Source organism: Triticum urartu, chromosome 6A (genome assembly GCF_056163025.1).
Source record: "Triticum urartu cultivar PI428250 chromosome 6A, HENAU_Tu73, whole genome shotgun sequence".
Taxonomy (NCBI): Eukaryota; Viridiplantae; Streptophyta; class Magnoliopsida; order Poales; family Poaceae; genus Triticum; species Triticum urartu.
Window position 1 is genome coordinate 601,915,587 of NC_141878.1, and position 6,943 is coordinate 601,922,529.

At 43.9% G+C, this 6,943-nt stretch overlaps 1 pseudogene; it reads right to left on the minus strand.

Annotated features, from left to right (window-relative positions):
- Nucleotides 1-4,460: 4,460 nt before the first annotated feature.
- On the minus strand, nucleotides 4,461-6,124 carry LOC147967142 (AAA-ATPase ASD, mitochondrial pseudogene; annotated as a pseudogene).
- Nucleotides 6,125-6,943: the final 819 nt, after the last annotated feature.

Sequence of the window (6,943 nt, forward strand, 5' to 3'; positions counted from 1 at the left end):
GGCGCACTCCTGCATCAAGAGATTCTTCTTCTCCCATCCACACTTCGAGATTTTGATCACTGGGGAAACAATTGTGCTAACCAACATGATGCTAATATTTCTGCTTGGGCCAGTCCTTCCCTTCAGTGTGTGCAAGTACCTGAAGAAAACGGCGCTCAAAGTGATCAAATTGATCAAAATCTAGCTCAAAATGATGTAGTATTTCATGTACAAGAACAAGACGAGGCTAGCACGGCGTACGAGGAAGATTTGGCGGCGCCTGCAACGCCTGCCACGCGATCTGCCTTGGATCGGGCACGGGGGTCCGCCTCGGATCGTGCAGCCAGTCAGGAGGGCCAGGCGCACTCCTCCGCTGACGCGTCCCCATGCGGGGAAGATTCATCTCGGGACGCGCGCGGATTGCGCATGCAGCCAACCGCTGCGGGCCGCGGCGCTCATGTAGGGACAACCGTCCTGGCTGGCGCGGGGTCTTCCGTGGCCACAGCCGCAGACGAATTAATCACACCAGAGGCCACTGCATCTTCTGGGGCAACTCCTGTTTCTTCCTCGGGATCTTCTACAACCAGCAGACCTGCACGCTCTCGTTTACAACACCCCATGCCACCACAACCAGCCACGTCATGTGTCATGACCCGTCTACAAAAAGTATTAGAAAACCAAAAGTGAGAACTGATGGCACTATACCATATGGCATGCTATGTGTTTCAGGTGAACCAACAAAGTTGGACGATGCACTCGGGAATCAAAAGGGGAAGAAAGCCATGGATGAAGAGTACAATGCATTGATGAAGAATAAAACATGGCACTTGGTACCAAATCATAAAGGTAAAGATATTATTGACTGTAAGTGGGTGTATAGAATCAAGAAAAAGGCATATGGCTCTGTTGACAGGTATAAGGCACGTCTTGTTGCCAAAGGATTCAAACAATGTTATGGATTGATTATGAGGACACTTTTAGTCCTGTTGTAAGGGCTGCAACTATAAGACTTGTCCTAGCTATTGATGTGTCCAGAGGATGGAGCCTAAGACAGCTAGATGTACATAACACGTTTTCCCATGGTGTTCTGAAAGAGGAGGTCTACATGAGACAGCCACCAGGCTATGAGGATAAGCGTAAACCTCATCATGTGTGCAAACTTGATAAGGCCCTCTATGGTCTGAAACAAGCACCCAGGGCATGGTACTCCAGGTTAAGTTTGCAGTTAAAACACCTTGGCTTCATTGCATCAAAGGCTGACACATGTCTCTTCATTTTCAATAAAGCAAACACTGTCATCTTTGTGCTCATATATGTTGATGATATCATAGTTGCAAGCTCTTGACAAAGTGCTACTAATGCCCTTCTGCATGATTTGAGCTCAGAGTTTGCGTTGAAAAACCTTGGTGATTTACACTTCTTCCTAGGGATTGAAGTTACGAAGATTCAAGATGGCATTGTGTTGAAACAAGAAAAATATGTCACTGAACTTATTGCTCGGATGGGAATGAAGGATTCCAAGCCTTTACCCACACTATTATCCTCTTCAGAACAACTCTCAGCACATGAAGGGGAACCTCTTAAGGAAGAAGAAAGTACTAGGTATAGGAGTGCTGTTGGAGCACTTCAGTATCTAACCCTGACATGACCAGATATTTCGTTTGCTGTTAACAAGGTGTGTCAATATTTACATGCTCCTACCTCCACTCATTGGACAACTGTTAAAAGAATCATACAGTATGTCAAGCACACTGTAGATTTGGGACTTCAGTTCAAACGTTCTAACTCTACACTGGTCAGTGCTTTTTCTGATGCTGATTGGGCAGGCTGTAGTGATGACAGAAAATCAACTGGAGGTTTTACAGTTTTCTTTGGTTCTAACCTCATCTCATGGAGTGCCAGAAAACAAGCAACAATATCAAGGTCAAGTACAGAAGCAGAATACAAGTCACTTGTTAATGCTACTGTTGAGATCATCTGGGTGGAATCCTTGCTTGAGGAATTGGGCATAAAGCAACAACGTGTTTCATGTTTGTGGTGTGACAACTTAGGTGCTACCTACCTAAGTGCTAAGCCTGTGTTTCATGCTAGAACCAAGCATATTGAGATAGACTTTCATTTTGTACGAGAAAGGGTTGCAGACAAAAAACTAGAGATACGCTTTATACCCTCCAAGGATCAAGTTGCTGATGGGTTCACCAAGGCTTTGCCACTCAAACCATTTGAAGCATTCAAGAACAATCTCAATCTTGGATAGGCAGTTCAGATTAAGGGAGGGTGTTAGACATAGAGATATTGCGTCATTGTAATCCTAACTACCTCTCTCTTTATCTTCCTATCCCTCCATCGATCTCTATATGTACTCTACCGTATCCCAGCGACCGATAGCTTCTTGTAAACCAAGGCAGGGGTTCTTCCTGCCCTACACCCGCGGCTCCTCTAAGGAGTAGGACCGCTCCCACATATCAATCTCTACACAAGTCATACACCAACTTGCCAACATTGTACAGTGACCATCAAAACTGGGCTTGTAAATGTAATCACGCTTATAAAATGAACAAAATCGAGACATTTTGAAACTCCTTGCTGACTTCAAAGACATAGCTAGTCCTCAAATAAAAAATGGCGAAAGTTTGAGTGCCACGGGTCCACGACAGAGAACAGGTGTTTTCTAAAAAGGAAGTTGTGCAAGCAGGCTGCATAGATAATTGGCACGGGCTTCATGGCAGTTATTTAGGTTTACTAGTCTATTAACCTGTGCTCTCATGCATAGATTTTTTTTTAACATTTAGTTTATTCATTTTTTCAAAATATAGTTTTCAAACCAAACCAGATGACAGTTAACTTTTACCGCCGCCTTGTTTGACCACCTTTTTAAATAAAACGATGTATCCAAAAATCATTTTTATAGTAGTGAGAGCCAGCGCCACATCAGACTTAGGTCCATTTGAGCCCACAACCAAATAGGATTTTGGGCCTAACTGTGCTGTCCCACAATCAATTTTCGATATGGGGCTAAACTTAACACAAGGTATTTGTTCTTGACTATGGATAATATAAAACATATGTATATTTTCTGCTACCTCATCTTTTCTTAAAGAATCTCTCTTTGAGCATTTTTGTGAGGCACAAGAGAATATATCAAGTGATGCTTGCTTGTAATGTTAGTAATTCTTTAAGGTGTGCAAAGGATGAAGGACGACAGTTCTTTAAGGTGCTCCGCTCACATGCTTTGTCTATGAGGATGAATAACATTTAGCATTTTCAGGGTGTGCAAATCACCTTGTAAGTATTCGACATATTATTTGTGGCAGCACACGTTAGCTAAAGCAAAAGATCTCATGGACCTGCAGCTTCCTCCTTTCACACAGAATTGATCCCCTCTGTGTTTTGTTTGTGTGATGAAAGAAAAAGCAGGCAATGCTTGCGGCTAGGTTTAGGAATTTTTCAAGCTGAAGGAAGCGAAAGCAAAGGCGGCCAATGTTTGCACCAAAGTCTAGGAATTTTTGAAGGTGTGCACAAGGAAACGGACCAACAAAGCTCACGAACAGAGGAGCACATGAAGGCTGAAGCAAAGAACGTTTTGCCTTTAATGGTGTCCAAGTGGCCAGATAACGGGATAAGCACTCAAGGTACCCCTCCACATGCTTCACACACGACCGAGTAGCACGGAATCTGCGGCCTCGTCTTTCGGCAAATAACAATATGATGACAAGTCTTTTGTTAGACTTTGAAGAGAATAGTTGCTTCTATTTTAATTGTGGTCATTTAAACTATATACTCTCCCGGTCCCATAATATATCGATTTCTATGGTTCTCCTAAGTCAAATAATTTTAACCAACTTTAAAGGGAAGAATACAAACATATATATGGTACCAAGTAAATATACTACTCCCTCCGTTCCATAATGTAGTGTCTATAGATTTTTACAAAAGTCAAACATTACAAACTTTGATCATGTTTATAGAGAAAAGTAGGTACATCTAGAATATCAAATGCACATAATTGGATACATCGTGAGTTGTATTTTCAGAATGTACATGTTTGGTATTGTAGATTTAGACAGTTTTCTCTATACACTTGGTCAAAGTTGGCAAAATTTGACTTTCACAAAAATCTATAGGCACTACATTGTGGAATGGAGGGAGTATGAAAATATATTCAGTGTATCCACTTGTATAAGTTTGATATCGAGTGCTCTTTTATATAAATTTGGTTAACTTTAAAAAATGTTTAACTTAATTAGAGCAATTCTAAAAATATATTTACTTTGGGACCGTGGAAGTATAATTTATTGCCATGACTTGTGATAGCAGTAGTTGAAAGCACAACGTTTCGTGCAAACTAAGCATAGCTTAGGTACTTAATTTTGAAGGAAACACGAGGGGCAAAGCCCCTAATGTGAATTTATTAAGAAGAGAACAAGTACAAAAACGGAAAATAGAGAGATTACAAAATTAATTAAACAAATGGGGGCAAGCATAGCTTAGCTACTTATACAAATGGGGGCATTTTATGATTCCAATGTACTGTCCCTTGCTACCTCAAATATATTGATCACTGTCGGGTCTAAATCCGGCATCACCGTAGGATTTAAATCTGGTACCACTATCGAAGTTGGATCCTGTGGATGACAATCTGCTGCTGAGTTCTTCTTGGCTTTTAAATTTTCCAGATCTCGGATGAGAGCCTGCAAGCACGCGCCGGCATCCTTCTTCTCCGTTTGTATCAGGTGCTCGGCAACGTCCGCCGGGGACATGTCAACCTGATCCAGCAGCCGGTCTATCTCACCGAACACCTCGAAAAACTGATTCTCGTTGATGTCCAGGTAGTTATGGGCCAGCACCTTGAATGCCTCGTAGCGACAGTAGGACATCTCGATGTGCATGTCCATCCTGCCTGGCCGGATCAGCGCTTGGTCCAGCTTGTCCTTGTAGTTGGTGGTGAAGATGATGATGCGCTCTTCACCGCACGCCGACCATAGCCCATCAATGAAGTTGAGCACCCCAGAAAGGGTCAGCTTGCTGTCTTCGTCGTCCTTCTTCTCATCCTCTTTCTGTAGCATGGTCGCCATGTCGTTCTGGTCGCCGGACTTCTTACGGGCCTTCTTCTTGTCCCTGCGCTTGCCGGTGAGGTCGACGGAGCAGTCAATGTCCTCGATGACGATGATGGACTTTCCCTTGGTCTCGATGAAGAGCTTCCGCAGCTCCGTGTTGTTCTTCACCACCGTGAGCTCCATGTCGTAGATGTCGTAGTCCATGAAGTTGGCCATGGCGGCGATCATCATGGACTTACCGGTGCCTGGGGGCCCAAACAGCAGGTATCCACGCTTCCATGCCTTGCCGACCTTGGCATAGTAATCCTTTCCCATCTTGAAGGCATTGAGATCATCCTTGATCTCCTCCTTTTTGGCGGGGTCCATAGCGAGCATGTCAAACTTCGCCGGGTGCCGGAACTCCACGTGGCTCCAGAGGCTCTTTTCTCTGTCGTAGGAGCTCCATTGGCTGCTTGCGTTGTTGGTGAAGAGGCGGTGCTGGCGGTTCTTGGCGATGACGTCACGGCCATTTTTTATGATATAGGGCAGGTAGTCATTCACGATGTGTTTGTGGAACCTTTTATGGAAGGCAACTCGGTAGAAGCGGCGCTTCTCATCACCAGCGCGGTAGGTGATGACAGTGGTCTTCGGGAGCTCTGTGTCGGCGTACCACCAGAGCGTGGCACCTTTGAAGGTATCAACGATCTCTTGATCGTCGTCAACTGAAACTTGGGGCTTCTGCATGTCGCTCTCGAGCTCGGCCTTCAGCTTGCGCACCCGACCATCTTGATGACACAAGTCGGAGAGGTAGGCCTCGATCGCAACGAAGAAGTCGCTGCGTTTGAAACTCTCGGCGCCGTACTCAGGAATGGTGATTTGTATGTATGGGTTGAGGTAGGCGCTGATCTTGTTGATCAACAATTTGATCCTGGATTGGTTCATTGCCATGGTGGTGAGGGTAATTAAAAACGCCAGAGCTGATCCAATCCCGGCCCACAAATCATTGGTCGCCATGGCTTGTTGGCTAGCTTGGGTTGGCTAGGACGGACTAGGATGACCAAGGAAGCTCTCGATTGATGAGATCAAACTAAGCTAGCTAGGTATGAGGTTCGCAGTGGCTTGCCGCTACTGGTCTGTTGCATGGGTCATATATATTTATAGAGATGACAGGAAGAGAATCTATAAATGAGACCCGGCTTTTATCTTAGCTCAATCAGTCTGGACCCGCCTTGTTGGAACTATTTTTTTGGCTTAATAAGATGGCCGTATGCATCTTTCTCATGCAGAGGCCGGGGAGATTCCTCTTTTCGAAAAAATATCAGTCTGGACCTGCAGCAAACCATGACAAGTGGAGAAAAAAATTCCTAATTTTTTACTACACCCCCATGGTTCTTCCTTTTTCCAAGAAGAACGGTATCTGGAAGTGCCAGACCAACAAGATCTTCAATAATATAGCAGCGACTGTTCAAGGATGCAAGAGTTTGTTCAGGTACGAATTCTCTTTACTCCTCTAGCGAGCCAAGAAAAGCTACTTCACTCAAATTCAAAAATGGCTGCAGAATTTAGCTTAGATTTTCTCTCTCCGCTTGTTTTCCTTCTTTTTTTCTTTTTCTTTTTTGTTTCTTGAATGCTCCCCCCTTCCGGCTCTGGCCCTCTTTAATTTAACTTTTACATTCTCTAATTTTAACGCAGTAGGGGCGCGCACCCCTCCTGTTATATTTTTTTTAAAGGTTCTTCCTTTTTTTTGGTCACAGTACAAATGCATATGCTTACATACATCATACATGCACAATTAGCCTTATGGACACATGCAAACACGTACTACCCCTATGAGCACTTCCGAAAAACGAAGCCTGTAGATCTTTTTGTTTTTGAATTTAAGTCTATAGATCTCGAGATTGACAAAGTCACTACAAGTGTTTTACTGT